At 44.3% G+C, this 18,286-nt stretch overlaps 1 long non-coding RNA gene across 2 annotated transcripts; it reads right to left on the bottom strand.

Annotated features, from left to right (window-relative positions):
* Positions 1-8,892: 8,892 nt before the first annotated feature.
* Positions 8,893-17,858, bottom strand: LOC116082324. 2 transcript variants are annotated; one of them, XR_004115250.1, is made up of 4 exons: positions 17,680-17,858; positions 15,641-15,827; positions 11,531-11,570; positions 8,893-9,159 (listed from the first exon to the last, which is right to left on the bottom strand). It is a non-coding gene; the product is annotated as an uncharacterized LOC116082324 (long non-coding RNA). The 2 variants fall into 2 exon arrangements; XR_004115249.1 differs by lacking the exon at positions 15,641-15,827.
* Between the last annotated feature and the right edge of the window lie 428 nt (positions 17,859-18,286).

Below are 18,286 nucleotides of genomic sequence, written 5' to 3'. Positions count from 1 at the left end.
TTTTTTTTTTTTTGGATAAGATGGCACATATTATTTAAATATACTAGGTTTGATGACCAGTGCATGGTGCTCACAATCATCTTTAACTCTAGTTCTAGGGGATCTGATACCTTCTTCTGATATCTGGGCACAAACATGCATGCAGGCAAACAAAAAATAAGATTTTATTTATTTATTTTTAAGTAACAGGGTCTTACTATGCAGCCCAAGCAGCCTCTCTGCTGTTGGGATTAAAAGAGTTCATGGTCACATCATCAGTGTTTCTGGTTTTTGTTGTTGTTGTTGTTGTTGTTGTTTTCAACACATGGTTTCTCTGTATAGCCCTGGCTGTCCTGGAACTCACTGTCTAGACCAGGCTGGCCTGGAACTCAGAAATCCGCCTCTGCTCCCAAGTGCTGGAACTAAAGGCGTGCACCACCACCTGTGCCATCACAGAGTTTTAACTTATACTACCAGATACACTGAAATGTCTTTGGTGGAAAGGCAGATAGCATAAGGATGGGGGGCTACTCTTTCATTTTTAGAAAGGGTCCTAGAACCTCTGGGTTCAAGTATCCTCCTACTTCAGCTTCCCAAGTGCAGGCAATACAGCATACACCACCATATGTAGATTTCAGTTACATTTGTAAAAAAGAAACATGTTGTAAAGGTTCTGTGCCAGACTCTCGTAAAGAATCAAGACTAATCTAAAAGGTCTCTCCTAGGTTCCTCTCTGACCCTAGTAGGAAGGCAGCACTAGATGGCCCAGTCTCCTGCTTTCTTCCAGATTAAGAAAGATTTACTCAGCTGGGCAGTGGTGGCGCATGCATGCCTTTAATCCCAGCACTTGGGAGGCAGAGACAGGCGGATTTCTGAGTTCGAGTCCAGCCTGGTCTACAGAGTGAGTTCCAGGACAGCCAGGGCTACACAGAGAAACCCTGTCTTAAAAAGCCAAAAAAAAAAAAACGTTACTCAAGTTACTTATGTGTGCTTATATCAAGTACACATAAGGCAGTAAGACTGCCTACCAACAGCAGGCGTGCTGGCTCGCCCTAACTTCAGCCCTTGGGAGAACTGCCTAAAGGTCTGGTTTACAGAATGAAAACGTGTTTCTTTTCAAATGGCAAAAACCAAAGACAAGAATCAAAATGGGGAAAAGCCAATGAAGCATTTACTAGCTTGTTATCTTTAACACAGATTGCACACACTTGCTCTCCTGTTACAGAATCGGGGTTTCGTCATACCCTTGTTCCATTTCGTATTTATGATTGGCAATGATACCACATTGTTCAGGAACTCACAAATACATTCATTCTCCCTTCATTTTTATCTGAGGTTGATCAGACACAGGCCTCCTTTTTGCTTAACAGTTACATAAGTACAATAAAGATCTACTCAAAACAAGTCTATGCACCAGACTAACTTCTTAGTGGACAGCCAAGTTTGATCACAAGAGCAGCAGTGACAGCCAGGGGCCTTGTCTCCAAACTTCTTTTATTTTTTTAAGATTTATTTATTCATTTTATGTATATGAGTACACTATAGCTGTCTTCAGACACACCAGAAGAGGGCATCAGATCCCATTACAGATGGTTGTGAGCTACCATGTGATTGCTGGGAATTGAACTCAGAACCTCTGGAAGAATAGTCAGTGTTCCTAACCGCTGAGCCATCTCTCCAGCCCTTGTCTCCAAATTTCAACCTAAGATTCTTTTTCCATCTGTGGATTATAGAATGTGGCCCAGTGGAATCACAGGAGCAAGAGCGATTCACAGTAAGCACACTGACACACAGTAGTGTCCCCCCATCTTATAACCACATGGCTCCCAAACAGAAGGTAGAAAAAAAGAATTATGCGGACTTTGAGGCTTTTGCTGACCTTTGGGCAGGTGGACATAGGTTTATTCTCAATTCAGTTTCATGCTATTTTCACCATCTCAAATGGTAGCAATTGGTGCTTATAGTACTTAAGGATGATAGTTGAATTGATTTATTGACTTGGAGACAGGATCTCTACATTTAGTTTCAAAGATTTATTTATTTACTTATTTATTTATTTATTCATTTATTTATTTTGAGACAGGGTTTCTGTGTGTAGCCCTGGCTATCCTGGAACTCACTCCATAGACCAGGCTGGCCTCCAACCCAGAAATCCGCCTGCCTCTGCCTCCCAAGTGCTGGGATTAAAGATGTGCGCCACCACTGCCCAGCATTCAAAGATCTTTCTTGATTCTAGATATAACTCCCTTGACTCAAAATGCTGCTACAAGCCCTGCCATGGTCTTCCATGCCTAGAACTCCAGCATTCAGTAAGTTGAGGCTGGAGAATTGCCTTAAGTTTGAGGCCAGCCTAGACTATAAATTCTAAGCCAGCATGGACTATAATGTGAGACTTTATTTTAAACTTATTTTTCAGACAATTCTATTACAAGGAAACATACAATACTACTATAGGACCATACATGTAGCTAAGTTGCCTAGCATACAAGTCTTGGGTTGAATCTCCAGTACCGAATAAAACCAGTACTGGCACATTTGTAATCCCAGAAGTTGGGAGCTAGAGACAGGAGGATCATGACTTCCGGGTTAACCTTGGCTATATATCAAATTCAAGGCCATCCTGGCTCACTTGGGGACAAGTTACCACCTGGCTCAAGAAACCAGAACTTAGCTGGGCAGTGGTGGTACACGCCTTTAATCCCAGCACTTGGGAGGCAAAGGCAGATGGATTTCTGAGTTCGAGACCAGCCTGGTCTACAGAGTGAGTTCTAGGACAGTGAGGGTTATACAGAGAAACCCTGTCTTGAAACAAACAAAAAACAAAACAAAACAAAACAAAAACCTCAGCTTCCAGTGCCACATAGCCCAACTTGGCGTTTGAGTGGCTCGCTGATCCTATGGAGATTAAAGCTGAGATGTCCCCTTCACAGTCTTCTCAAATCACAACTTTGTTTTTTAATATAAATGGCTGGAGCCAGGATGAGTGGCTCCCCCTCCTATAACCCCAGCACTTGGGAGGCTGAGGCGGGAAGATAGCCGTATGTCCAAGGCAACCCTGATATGAGTAGTGAGTGCCAGGCCTGTGGCAGAGCCTGTGGCAGAGAAGGAAGAAGAGATGGAAGTGGAGGAGAGAAAATGAAAAATAAGTGCTAGGCATAGTGATGCATGTATGTAGTACTGGCATTTGGAGGTGGACATAGGTTCAAGGTCATCTTAAGCTATTTCTCGATGACCATCGAGTTAGAGGCCAGCCTGGGTTATATGAGACCTATCTCAATACTACTACTACTACTATGTTATTATTGTTGTTGTTATTATTATTATTATTAATTACTAAAAAGAGAATGAGGAGTCTGAAAAGATGAGTGGATTCAACTAAACAAAAGTCACTACTGACTATTGAGAGAACAATTTCAGAGTAGCTATGGGAATGGGAACTTGAGGTCACATATGAGGTCAGCAGGTATGAGCATTAACAGAGTGGATGACACCCCAGGATACACAGGTCATTCATTTGGAGTGAAAGTAGCCCCAGTGAAAGTGCAGACTAGGACTGACTGCCCTTCAGGATCCTGTCGCACAACACAGTTGAAAATCACTGCAGAAGGGGCTGGAGAGATGAACTCAGAGGTTAAGAGCACTGACTGCTTGCTCTTCCAAAGGTCCTGAGTTCAATTCCCAGCAACCACATGGTGGCTCACAACCATCTGTAATGGGATCTGATGCCCTCTTCTGGTGTGTCTGAAGACAGCTACAGTGTATTCATATACAAACACATAAATCTTTGAAACTAAATATAAAGAAAATAGAAAATCAATGCAGAAGGAATCAGTGGAGATGGGGAAGAGAGGAACCTTACTGAGTTGGAGTCCTCGTAGGGAGCTGGGTAGCTCCTAGGGATGGGTTTATTTTTTAAAGGAAGTGTGGGGTTGGGGAGAGGCTGAGGTTGCAACTCTAACTCCATAGTAGAATTCCTAGATGACTGACAGTGTGCTGAACCCCTAGGTTGATCCTCAGCATCACTGGAAAGAAATAAAGCCAGGGAGAGAGGGTGAGGAAATGTGGTAGCTGGGGTTGGGGGTGGAAGTTAAGGCTTCCAGGCAACCTGGACAGAAGGTAAGAAGATGGCTGCAAAGATTCAAGAATGGAGAAATTAGAATATTTGAATCAGTGACACTGACCCAGGAAGGAAATCAGTGAAGGTAAGGGCAAAGACATGGAGATAGGCTTGAGGAGCCAGAGAGAGAGGGAATATGTCCCACTAGACAGGATCCTAGAAGTCCATAAGAAAACAGTAAACGATGCCAACCAAGGAGTGGTAATAGTGGGCCACAAATGGAAGGGGAAGTGTGAACAAGAACGAGTCAAGGATGCTTGGCAGCAGTTGACTGGATGTAGTTAGTGCCTGTGACCTTGCGAATTCCAGAACCATTTCCCATCACTGCATCACCGTTTCCAACAATCCGGAATTCTGCACCACACACAGAACAGCAAAGGTCATTAAATGACGAGGAGGAAACTTGTTAAGATACTCTGCATGGAAGGATTTTAGTACAAAATCAAGTACCGTTTTTGTCCTAAGTGAAATGGCTAAATTCCTGAGACATCAGCTTTGCAGAGAAATGTTGTGCCAAACCAGATTAATCATGGCTTTTTTGTGGAGCAGACCTGCAGGAAGAAATGGAAATTGGAAGTGAGAACATGAATCATATTGCATCTTGTTAACTGGCATCCTTCCTTCCTCCTGCTCTGCCAGTTCTTATGCCTGGTGATTCATGACTTTGAAATAGTTGCAGTAGTTCCTAATATCACAGTGGAAAGGCAGAAAACAGGAGTCCTTCGGGGACTCTTCTCAGGGAAACGTTTCTTCACAGTAGACACGACCTCAAAGCTTACTGGCCACGTGACTAGCTTCTCTTAGATTTCAGAGAGGCCCATAAATGAACACGGACTAGCTATGCTATGGTTAGCTCATGGTGACTTACCCCTGGGGGCTAAGTACATGCCTCAACAAAAGCAAGTACTGCTGGTGGCCGGAGAGGTGGCACAGCTGTTAAGAGCACACACTGCTCTCAATTTGCAGAGGACCTGAGTTGGGTTTCTACCACCCATGTCAGGTGGCTCACAGTTACCTGTAACCCCAGCTCCAGAGAGACCCCAGTGGCCTACATGGCCACTCATGTGCACATACCCATACACAGACACACAAGAGACACATAATAACTCTTTTAAAAAACAAACAAACAAAAGGGAGGCTGGAGAGAGGGCTCACTGGTTAGGAGCATTGGTTGCTCTTCCAGGAAGTCCTGAGTTCAATTCCCAGCAACCACATGGTGGCTCACAACCATCTGTAATGGGATCTTTTGCCCTCTTCTGGTATGGCTGAAGACAGCTATGTACTCATATAAATAAAATAAATAAATCTTTAAACAAACAAAAGTATTAAGCCAGGTGGGTGGCACATTCCCTTAATCCTAACACTCAGGAAGCAGAGGCAGGAGGATCTTCTGCCTAGTCCCTCCCTGACCCCACATCTCCTACAATAAATAAGTGAACATAATTTTAAAAAACTCTAAAAAGTGGATGTTTTCTAAGAAAGGCTGGCATTAAACATGAACACATTAAAAATAAAAAGACCTTCGGTTGTGTGTGTTTCATTTGGGATACACACAGAAATCAATGTACCTCTCAACTCTCCCCTGAAGAGCTTTCTATGTGCAATAGATGGTAATTAACACAGACCTACAGCTGGCTAAAGAACACAGAGTAAGGGACCACAGCATGCTCAACCCTAAAGGGAAAGTACATGCCACATGCGCCCCCTCCCAAGGTGCAAGGATCATTTCAGAAGAGGAAGTAGAAAGAGTGTATGAGCCAGAGGCAGTGGATGAACATAAGGAAACATCCGGACTCATGTGAACCCACAGCCATTGCGACACACAAAAACTGTGCAAGACCAAGGCAGACCAAACCCAGAACAAGACTTAAACCCAGCCAACCTGGCTCCATTGTCTAAACTAAAAGTAAGTTCATGGCTGAATTATGTTAAAAAGAATATGGGTACCAAGAAAAAAATCATAGTATTACTAAGCGCCACACAGTTTGAAACAGCCTGTAGCTTTTAAACATACCATTGAAAAGACTCCAAGGCATTTAGGACATGAAAGGAAGGACAACAGTGTAGAACACTGGGCTTCAGGTGAGCTTATTTGTATGTAAAGATGAAAGATGCTGGGTTGGTTGGTTGGTTGTTTTGTTTTTGGTGGGTTTTTTGTTTGTTTGTTTTTTCTAGACAGGGTTTCTCTGTGTAGTCCTGGCTGTCCTGGAACTCACTCGGTAGACCAGGCTGGCCTCAAACTCAGAAGTCCACCTGCCTCTGCCTCCCAAGTGCTGGGATTAAAGGTGTGTGCCACCACTGCCTGGCTATTTTTAGTGTTTTTAAGACAGGGTTTCTCTGTGTAGCCCTAGCTACACACTCACTTTATAGACTCACTTTATAGACTAGGTTGACTTTGAACTCAGAGATCTGCCCACCACTACCTCCTGAGTGCCAGACTTAAAGGCATATGCCACCATGCCCAGCTGGAAAGGTGCTTTTTAAATTTCCTCTCAATAGCATAATTAATAAGGAGATGATTTAGTTTATGTTGTGTTAAAAACATTGTGATAAACTAAAGGATCGATGGGGAGGAGCAATATTTATCACCCCAGAACTGATAAAGATTTATTCGAGACAATTTACTAGAAGGGTGTGATGGCACACACCTGTAATCCCAGTACTTGGTTGGCACAAGAGGATCAGGAGTTCAAGGTAAGTTCTTCATATTTGCTTCTAATAAAAACAAAACAGGAAATTTAATGAAACAGAAAGCTAAAGAAAAGCTGCTGCAGAAACACAAGAGATACATACCAATTCCTTCAGTGCTGAAAGTCAGGGTCAATCACAAACTTGATAAAACCTACAGTCACCTGGGAGATGGGCCTGGGCTTGCCTGTGGGGGATTGTCTTCCTTTCATTAATTGATGTGTGAAGATCCATCGATGTGAGCAGCTGTCCAGGTTTCCTGCTATGATGATCTGTACCTTGAATTGTGAGCCCCAAATAAACTGCTCTCCCTTCAGTCACCTTTGTCAGAGCATTAGGAAAAGAAACCAGGGTAATTGTCTCAAAGATGTACTCTGTCTAGTGCCAGCTGCTTAACTTGTAGCCAAGAATCTTCTGTCCCATGGGAGGGCTTTTGGGGCTTGCTATGTAACTCTAAGAGGCCTTACAGTTCAGTATATAGCACAGGCTGGCCTTGAATTTTAGAAATCTTCCTGCCTCAGCATCTTCAGATGTAGTTTCACCTTTATTATTCATCTGTTTTTATCTTTTTTAAAAACTGGGGATTGACCATAGGACCTCATGTATGCAATGCATGTATGTAGCTCTAATAATGAGCTACAGTCTATCTTCTTCTTGTTTTACTGGTTTGGTTTTTAGATAATGCTCTAAAGTGTGCATCTCTGTATGTGCAGCCCCTCTTAAATGCTTTCTACTTGCATCTGGACACTCCATCACAGCACAGTCCAAAGGTGTACTAATTTGATACATGCTGAGGAATGATGGCAGGACAATATTAAAAGCGTTTTCCACAATTAAACTATTATGTTTTCAACCTGAGCAAAAACTTTGTATAAACAGAACAAGGAAAACCCAGTATAATAACAGACAATAGTCTTATATCTGAGTTGAGGTATTTAAGGCAGAATTAAGGTGTCATGTAATATGATAGATACCACACACAGGGAAAAGGACACTTGTATGTTTAGAACTGTGGTGGTTTACATGAGAAAAGGCCCCCATAGGCTCAGGTTTTGTACACTGGGTCTCTAGTTGGTACTGTTTGGGGGAGGTCATGGAACCTGTAGAAGAGATGCCCAACTGGAGGAAGTCTGTCACTGGGGTGGGGATCTCAGGGTTTATAGCTTCATCCTGTCTTTAGTACATTCTCTTTTCTTCCTGTACATGGAGTTGAGATGATAGCTCAGCTTACTGCTCCTGCTGCCATGCCTGAAATAGTAGGCTTTTGGTCATGGTGTTTCATCACAACAACAGAAAAGAAATGGATGCAAGACCGAGGGTGCAGGGACTTACACAGTCCACTGTGCGCAGCGCTGCTGCAAACACCCAGATTCATAATGTCTGATTTTAAATTAGTTTTTGGTCATTGTGTGTTCAGAAACCCTTTTCCATTACCAACTTTTGCGACACCCCCAACTTCAGCAACATGATCCCCATTTTAAGTCTGTGACCCATAGTTTTAGAACCCGTGTCATATCCTAGCTTGATAGCCATGCCACGGGTTCAATAAGCAGATTCGTGAAACTCTGGCTGAACAACCAAATATCTTAAGTCAGTTCTCTGTTGCTGTGAGAAGAAACTCAAGATTGCACAGTTTATAAAGAAAAGAAAGTTCTGTTCTCACAGATCTGACAGTTGGGAAGTTGAGGAGCTGGGTCCCCCATGAGTCTTCTTGCTGGTGGCAACTTTCTTAGAGGGGTTAAGTGGATAGCTTTGTGGGAAAGACGAAGCTAATACAGAACCCCTGTTTGATGTGGTGCTCCATGCCTGTAATTCCAATACTCAGGAGGTGAAGCAGGATTACTGTGCATTTGTGACCAGTCTGGACTACATAGTAAGGAGTCTGCCCTGAAGGAACACTCTTCCTTCCTAGACAAATCCTAGATTTCTTGATATAGTTGACCTTTTGAATCCAGCAGTTTCTGGCTCAAGGTCAGGGGGACGCATCTTGTTTTGCTTTTGTTTGTTTGTTTGTTTCTTGCTGGTAGCCTCCCATAGTCGCATAGCAGGACTTCACCTGGTGAGGGTTAGGGAGCTCCTGAGAACAGAACATTTTTTTTCTTTCTGCATTTACTGCCTAGGATTTTATTCCATGCTTCGTTTCACACTTATTTCTGAAAATAATTTTGTCATATGGTGTGTGTGCACATTTGTGCTAAAAATAATCCACCCCGTGTAGTGTAGATGACACATGCCTGGGAACACATCTTCTGCAGGCCGGGGAAATCCTCTTCTGGCTTCCCATTAGCAGCCCAGGTTTTCCTCTGTGGGATCTTGAAAGGCAGCCTGTTTTCTGGTCAAGCTAGGTTTAAACCCCAGAGACCCAACGAGTAACTCTGTAAGGGACAGAAGGAAGTTTGCCACACTCTTAGATATTAGGCTCCTGACACGAGGCCCCAGCTCCATCATTCCGTGGTCATCAGTCATGTAGGGCAACACCCCAAACTCCTGGTATTCTGTCTGGACCCCACCCCGACAGTTACCTGGCAATAGCCAGGTATACTCCGCCCCACGGTTACCTGGCAACAGCCGGGTAGGCCTGGCCCACTATAAACGGGGCTGCTTGCCCCGCCCCCCTCCTCCCTCTCTTACTCCTTCCTCGCCTACTCTTGCCGCTCTCTCTTGCTCCCTCCTCTCTCCGTATTCCCTTTCTCCCCTCTCTAAGTGGCCATGGCTGGCCTCTAGTTCTCTACTCTCTCCCTCTCTCAGCCTTTCTCTGCCTCTACTACCCTCTTAGCTCCCCTTCCCGCCTTGACAGTAAATGCGTTAAAACCATGGACTGTCTCTTCTCATCGGGATCCGCCTTGCTGGAGCAATGGAGCAGGTTTTCCTCAAACCTCCCGCAAAAGGCCCCTCAGCACTTCCAGCCACGGCTGCCAGCCAAACCACCTGCCCGACCAACCCAAGGACTCTCCTGCCCACAGGACCCAGCCTGAGCACTCTCCTCCCTGCCCTTTTCCCCTTTGGTCAGGGGCTAGAGCCCACCCGCAGGCTCACACTCTGTTCTCAGCTCTTCCGCGACATCCAGGGGTGTCTGCGGTGTTCAAGAGCTAGAACCTGCCGTCTGTGGCCTCCATGCAGGCCGGGGGAACCCAGAGACGGCTCTCCCCAGCCCTGGAGTGAGGTCCTGCAGCTTCTCACAGCCTGATGCCCATCTGGTGGTGGTGGTGGAGTGGGATTCGTGTAGTTAGACTTCTGCGTCCTGCCTCAAGCCCTGGCCAGATCCCTGGGCTGGACACGGAAACCCATTCTAACCCACATTCCTCTTTGGTTGTCTTTCACTGGCCCCTCAACTTTTCCTATCTAATTGGATCTTTTCATACTCACACATTTTCTGACTCCACAGGATCTCACACTATTCAATTCCTGACCTACTTCAGTGAGACCTATCAGACCACAAACTTCCTGAATCAAGTCTGACAGCAAGTTCTTATTGATAAAGGAATAGTTATATTTATCTTTATATGTACTTGTTTCTTTTATTTTTGCAGGGGATTGGAAGCAGGGCTTTGTGTATGCTAGGTGAACATTTTCCCACTAAGTTTTGTCCCCAGGCCTCATTTTAGTTTTGTAGACAATCTCACTAAGTTGCCCAGGTTGGCCCAGGTACACCGTGAACTTGAGGTTCTTCTGCCTCAGGCTCTTAGGTCGATAGAATTAAAATCCTGCACCAACAGGTCATACCATGCTGCTTAATTTTTTATCATTTAACCAAAACTTGGATCTTAAGATGCTTGGTTTCAAGCTCGGCATAGTGGTGCACACCTTTGATTCTGGCACTCTGTATGCAGAGTTCAAGGCTAGCCTGATATACATAATAAGATCCAGGACAGCCAGAGCAACATATTGAGACCCTGTCTTGGAAAAACACAAAACAAAGCAAAACAAAAGGTGCTTGCTTTTAAGATGCCTACACTGCTGTCCTGCTGTCCTGCTGTCCTGCTGTCCTGCTGTCCTGGTTTGATTGCTTTACAGCCCTTCCTGTCAATGGTCTTCACTGGTAGGTCCCGGGACTTCTGTCATATCTCCCTAAATTATAAATCTTTACAGCAAGGACAGCGAGAGTCCAAAAGTAGAGTGATTTGTTCAAGATCACATTGGGTGATACTAGCTATCAGACTAAGGCCCAAAGTAGCCTTATTCTGTATAATATCTAAATCAGTCTGTTGCATGCTGGTCGTTGTGTGGGGCACTGGGGATACAGGGCATTAAGATGCTATCTTGCGCCAGGCGGTGGTAGCGCACGCCTTTAATCCCAGCACTTGGGAGACAGAGACAGGCGGATTTTTGAGTTCAAGGGCAGAGTGATCTACAGAGTGGTCTACAGAGTGAGTTCCAGGATAGCCAGGGCTATTCAGAGAAACCCTGTCTCTAAAAACCAAAAAAAAAAAAAAAAAGATATCTTGCCTCCTCCTCTGCCTTTTGCAATCTGTTTAGCCTTTCCTGCCCCTCAATGTTCATCTGGCCCTTGCCTGTCCAGCTCCGTCACATATCAATGATCAGTTGACAGTTCACTGCATCTAGAAGAGTTTTCTAGATCCTAAGACTATGTAGGCTCCTCCTTCTCCTCCTGAATTCTCCACTGTGCCTTGTGACAGCTCATTTTCATGGTCGACTTCACTGGATTTAGAATCACCTAAATGACTCATCCTAGGGTGGGTCAGGGAAGGTGTTTGGTGAGAGGTTTACTGAGAAGACACAACTCACCCTGAATGTGGGTGGCACCTTCATTGGCCGGAGTCCTAGACTGAATGAAAAAGGACAAAGGAACAAGTGAGTTAGGAACCAGCGTTCATCTCTCTGGGGCTTCCTGACCGTGGATGAAATGTAACCACTTTTCTCACAGGCCTGTTGCCACACGCAGAGACTGTGTTCTCCACTGTCCTCCCCACCTTCCTTAAGTCCCCATTTGTCAGGTGCTTTGCCACAGCAGTGAGAGAGGTAACTCCCACAGCCTCTTCCCATTCTCTTTCATTTCTCACTTCTACCAGCGAAGCTTCACTTCTCCTCTTCCCATGAGGCCTGAGGTCTTTCTTTCTTAGTCTGGAGGTTGGCTCTCTAGTTTAGTCAGAGTGTGGAACCACCACTGTCCCTCCGCTTTACATTTCTGTTGCTATGTTAAACACCTAGACAAAAATCGACTTAGGGGAAGAAGAGTTTATTTTAGCTCCCAGTTTCAGGTTCCATACAGGCCATCATAGCAGAGAAACTTGAGACAGCTAGTCACATGACATCCACAGTCAAGAGCAGAGGGAAATAAAATGCATGCTTCCTGTCCATTTATCTCTGTTCTTACACAATTCAGTACCCAGAAGCAGGGATGGTGCCACTCGCTTTTGGGTTGAGTCTTATAGCCATTAAAGCAATCAAGACCATCACTCACAGACATACCCACAGGCCAGCCTGACCCAGTAAATCTTCCATTTCCTCAGTAAGGTGATTCTCAGTATCGCCATGGAGACCAGCAGAATCATCTTTAAAACTCAGAGTCCCAACACCTGGCGTGTGGATTTTACTAAGAATTTATTTGCTTTATGAATAAGGAGAAAAAGAGACACTTCACATTAAATATTTGAATTGATACTTGAGACATGTTATCTTCTCAAGCAAAGAAAGAAATATCACAGGAGCTTTATTCTGTATGGAGGTAGATAAGAAGCCTAAATGGCCTTCATCCACCCCTTCCAATCTGCTCATTCTGTTGGTTTTAATATAGTCCATGTTTAGGGAAACAGAATAAAACACATTCTGATGTGTTGGAGCGACGGGTAGAATCAGAAAATACCACACTAGGCCCAAACAGTTCCACGTGTAAGAGTTTAATTGAGAGGGAGTAGGGGTAGTGGCGCAGAAAGAGAGGAGAGACAGAGAGAGAGTAAGATGGAGGAATGTTCCCATATATATGGGTTGTGACATAGCAGCCGCAGGTAAAGGTGGGAGGTGAGCCCAACGGATTCTGGGAATATGGTGGCTGTTGCCCTGGCAACAGGTCTGTGGACCCGCCCATGTATCACCACAGGCTCTGGATGCTAACACATTCTATTCATCTTTGTTACTGAACTTCTAAAGGACAAGCTGGTTGTCGTGATTTGTGGCTGAACTCCTGGCACCTGGGAGGCAGAAGCAGGATGACACTGAGGTGAAAGCAAACACGGGCTTGCAGAAGGAATTCAAGGCCAGCCTGAACTTGTGAGGCACTGCCTAAAACAATGTTATGAAAGAATATTGTATAGCTATGAACCAAAGTTAAGTTTGGTCGACAGATGAGATAAACTCAATGCAGATGGTTAAATGGGTGAGTCTCTCAAACTCAAGATCTGCTTTAAAATTCTTTTCTCCTTTTCTTCTGGAAAAATATTATTACATTTCTTCCTAAATACATCAACACCCTATAGTGTAATCTATCAACGACAGAGATTTTAAACTGGAATTGTGGGCTAGAGAGATGGCTCAGCAGTTGAGAGCACTGACTACTCTTCCAGAGGTCCTGAGTTCAATTCCCAGGAAACACATAGTGGCTCACAACCATCTATAATGAGATCCAATGCCTTTCTAGTGTTTCTGAAGACAGTGACAGTGTACTCACATAAAATAAATAAATTTAAAAAACACCTGATATTGCATTTTTATTGATTTAGTTTGTGTGTATGAGTGGAGCAGGATTATATACTTCAGGGATCAATTCTTTCCTTCTACCCTGTGAAGCCCGGGATTGCACTCAGGTTATCAAGCCTGGAAGCAAGTGCCTTTACCAGCTGAGCCATCTTGCTGGCCCTATTGTTTATTAAGTTCATTACTCTCTTAGAATTCTCACTTCTGTTTTTACAGGACCCCCCAGGTCAACCTGCTCCCAACCCTGACGATACTGTTCCCTAGTTCCATCGTTTTCTGACTTGGCCTCTAAAGAAGGCTTATTTATTATTACTGGGTGGGGGGTAGGCATATGTGCATGAGAAAGTCACAGGTCAGCTTTGTGAGGTAGATTCTCTCTTCACCTTTACTCCGTTTCTGGGGCTGGAACTCAGGTCATCAAGCTTCTCATCATATATCCCCCCTCCCCAGCCCACCCCCACTCCCACTGAGCCCTCTCACCACCTTCAATTTCTCCCTTTGAAGATGTTTGTACTTATCCAGCAGGGGACTTACCATGTGTTTATAAAAATAAAGAGAGAAGGAATATGTTTGGTGGATGTGCAGTCAGGGAAGGGGTGCCTCAGTGGGCTCATCTTGAGGGATGCCGAGGCATCCCTTCCCCTGAGGGACCAGCCACTCCATGGTATAGTATAGAATAGAGTTTACTTTGGGCATGGGGAGGGGAGATGAGAAAGTAGATGAGTAGAGGCTGGCCATAAGGAGAGAGAGTGGGGAGGGGAGTGGGGAGAGAGGGGAGAAAGGGGTGAGAAGACAAAGCAGAAGCAAGAAGACTAGAGAGAGCAGAGGGGGCAAGCAGCTCCTTTCATAGTGAGTCAGGCACACCTGGCTATTGCCAGGTAACTGTGGGGCAGAGCCTAGACAAAATACTAACAGTTCTTACACTACATGTGCTGACTCCTGAGATTTCCCCAAATGCAGGAACTTGACTACATAATTTGTGGTAGTGGGAAACTGCATTTGAGCTCTCTGATAAGTTACTTTTCCTCCTGTGAAATGAGCCAGTTTGAGCCAGATTACAGTATATTAAATGCAGGTTTATTTGGCAAGCTGCTCTTGATCAGGCAAGTTCACTGACCTCAAGGAAGGAGGCACGGGAAGGGAGAGAGAAGGCTGGAGGAAGAGAGAGAAAAAAAGAGTACATGCACAGAGAAAGAAGGGGTGGGGGAGGAAAGGAAGGAAGAAGGAGGGGAGGAGGGAGGGGGAAGAGGAGGGAGGGAGGGATAGAGAGGGAGATAGCTGGGAAGATCCTCTGGGGGGGATGGGCAGCCCAGTCCTTGAGGGCTGTTGGGAGAACCTGGAGGCCAGATTTACCTTCGTATATCCAAAATATGCACCTTAGTCCCTTTTCCTGGGTCCAAAAACTAAACACTCTTCCTCTAAAGTAAATAAATCCATACATAGAAACAAATATTCATATGTATTATAAAAGAATTAAAATATCATATATGAATACTTTTTTAGGGGGTGAGATTTTTATAACCTGAAATTGTTCCCTTTTTAATTCCATTTAAAACTACATCAAAGCCAGGCATAGTGGCACAGACCTTTAGCCTGAGCATGGAGGTGGGCAGAGGCAGGTAAGTGTCTATGAATTTGAGGCCAGCCTAATCTACATAGTGAGTTTCAGGACAGCCAGAGCTACATAGTGAGACCCTGTCTCTCAAAACAACAAAACAAAAACTCAAAACACCACCAAAGAAATGAAGAAACAAAGTAAAAAAGTAACAGAAATGGCATCAGAAGGCTCTGTGGTAAGGGCACCTGCTGCTCTTGCAGGGGTGTGGGTTTGATTCATTTCACCCACAGGGAGGCTGTAGTTCCAGAGGATCTGACAGGTTCTACTGGCCTTTCCAGGCCCTAGATACAAGTAAATGTAGGAATGATGTCCTCAGGTGCTGACCTGAGAGTTGCTTAGGGAAATATTACATACTTGGCACCAGACAAACATGCAGTGACCATATATACATGCAGATAAAATACACAAAATCTAATCCCCGCCCCAGTAAAAAACCCTCAACATTCTCAACATCAACTAATCCTATTAAGGTGGTTTTAATATAAACTATATGTAACATATTGTTTTTAAAAATTGAAGATTAATCTCTTATTCTGCTTTTGAAACTTTTCCTTATTGTGTATGTTGCTTGTGCATGATGCTGTTACCTAAGAGCGTTCTCACACAGGTATGGGATGAGTCTGAATGCACCTCCTTCTCCTCTTCTCCCCTGTTAGTCCTTTTTGTTCCTCTAAAGAGTTTTGCAGGCAGAGGCAGGTGGATTTCCGAGTTCGAGGCCAGCCTGGTCTACAGAGTGGGTTCCAGGACAGCCAGGGTTACACAGAGAAACCCTGTCTTGAAAAACAAAAACAAACAAACAAAAAAAGAGTTTTGTTTCCACTTCCACATGATACATACTTATATGATTTCCTGTAGTTATGTAAAATCTAGGAACCACACAAAAGAGGAGAAAACATGTGACAAACATACAATATGTTTTTTTAAAAGATTTACTTATCTTTTTATTTTATTTATTTTATTTTTAAAGACTTATTTATTATTATTTGTTATAAGTACACTGTAACTGTCTTCAGACACACCAGAAGAGGGCATCAGATCTCATTATGGGTGGTTGTGAGCCACCACTCGGTTGCTGGGATTTAAACTCATGACCTTTAGAAGAGCAATCAGTGCTCTTACCAGCTGAGCCATCTCACCAGCCCCCTTTTTTTGTTTTTTTGAGATGGGGTTTCTCTGTATAGCTCTGATTGTCCTGGAACTCACTCTGTAGACCAGGCTGGCCTTGAACTCAGAAATGTGCCTGCCTCTGCCTCCCAAATGGGATAAAAGGCATGCACCACCGCCGCTGCCGCCGCCGCCCAGCAAGATTTACTTATCTTTAATGTATGTGAGTATACTATCACTGTCTTCAGACACACTACAGATGGTTGAGAGCCACCACATGGTTGTTGAGAATTGAACTCGGGACCTTTGGGAAAGCAATCAGTGCTCTTTACCACTGAGCTGTTTCTCCAGCCACCAACATTTTGTTTTTAAAGACAAGGTTTCTTGTAGCCTAAGCTGGTTTCAAACTTTCTATATAGCTGAAGATGACCTTAAATTCCTGATCCTCCTGCCTCTACCTCTCCAATTCTGGGATTATGGGAGTACACTATTACATCTGGTTCTTTTTTTTTTTTCAGAAGATTTATTTATTTTATGTATATGAGTACACTGCAGCTGTCTTCAGACACCCCAGAAGAGAGCATTGGATCCCATTACAGATGGTTGTGAGCCACCATGTGGTTGCTGGGAATTGAACTCAGGACCTCTAGAAGAGCAGTCAGTGCTCTTATCCTCTGAGCCATCTCTCCAGGCCCTACATCTGGTTCTTAGTCTACTTTTTCCATTTAATACCTTAGGAATTTCTCTACCTCAGATATCTCAATTTGTTTTTATGACTCTGTAATATTTCATTGTACAGACATACCATAATTTATTTAATCCCTCGCTTACGTATGTATCACTAGGTTGCTTCATTATTTAACTATTACAATTAATACTATAATAAACCAGGTATGGTGGTTTATATCCATAATCCAAGTACTGAGGAAACTAAGGCAGGAGCTTGAGGGTAATGTGGGCTACAGAGTGAGTATGTGATCTGAGCCTGCATTATGGTATGAGAGCCAGACTTGACAACAATACCACCAACACAATACCACCAACACAATACCACCAACACAATACCACCAACACAATACCACCAACACAATACCACCAACACAATACCCCCAACAAAACAACAAATAACACTATCAGGGCCCAAGAAACTCCTTTCCCTAGATTCAGGCATGGAAGCCAGTATTCCCTCAGGGACTTGGAAAGCCAATTCCCACGACCATAAGGAGTGATTCTCTTTATTTGTAACAAAAATAGTGTTTGACTCTCCCTTTAACAAATGCCCTCGGGGTCTATCAAGGGCTACAACAGCCTCCTGGTCCCCTCAATTCCTACTCACAAGTACTTGGTAAACACTTCAAAGCCCCACCTCCACCTCACCCAGCTCCCCCTCTTCCAGGTACCAATTCTCTATAATCCTGAAGACTCCACCCATCCCACCCCACCCTAGTGTGTCTTTCTGCTTTCCCCGACAGACAGCCTTAGCAGTTTGAAATCAAAATCAATTTTCCCCCTTTGCACCTACCCAGCTATCCCTGTTTCTTTACTGTGACCTTCAGATTCATCTGGTGCTGAAAGCCAGGAGGGAAGTAGATGAGACCCCTTCCAAGGAGCTTGGCCTCTCCTCACTGTTACCAAACTGCTGATTTTTGCCTTTCTGGGTGCGGATCACTTGCCCACACAGGCTTCTGCCACTTGTACTATGACTCCAACTTCTAGAATCTGCTGCCTCTGTGATGGTTTGAATAAGAACCGGCCCCATAGGCTCATATATTTGCATGCTTAGTCACCAAGGAGACTTAAAAGGATTAGGAGATGTGTGGCCTGGTGGATGTAGGTGTGGCCTTGTTGGAGGAAGTGTGTCACTGGAATGGGCTTTGAGGTTTCAAAAGGCCAAGCCAGGCGCAGTGCATCTCTCTCTTCCTGCTGCCTGTGGATCCTGATTTAGAATTCTCAGCTACTTCTCTAGGGCCACCTCTGCCTGCATGCCACCATGCTCCCAGCCACGCTGACAATGGATTAAACTTCTGAAACTGTAAGGCGGCTCCAATGAAATGTTGTCCTTTGTGGTGATTTAAATACGCTTGGCCCAGGGAGTGGCACTATTGGAAAGTTTGACCTTGTTGGAGTGT

This window comes from Mastomys coucha, unplaced genomic scaffold (genome assembly GCF_008632895.1).
Source record: "Mastomys coucha isolate ucsf_1 unplaced genomic scaffold, UCSF_Mcou_1 pScaffold7, whole genome shotgun sequence".
NCBI lineage: Eukaryota > Metazoa > Chordata > Mammalia > Rodentia > Muridae > Mastomys > Mastomys coucha.
The sequence above is the reverse complement of the archived record's forward strand: the minus strand, read 5'-3'. Positions and strand labels throughout refer to the sequence as shown.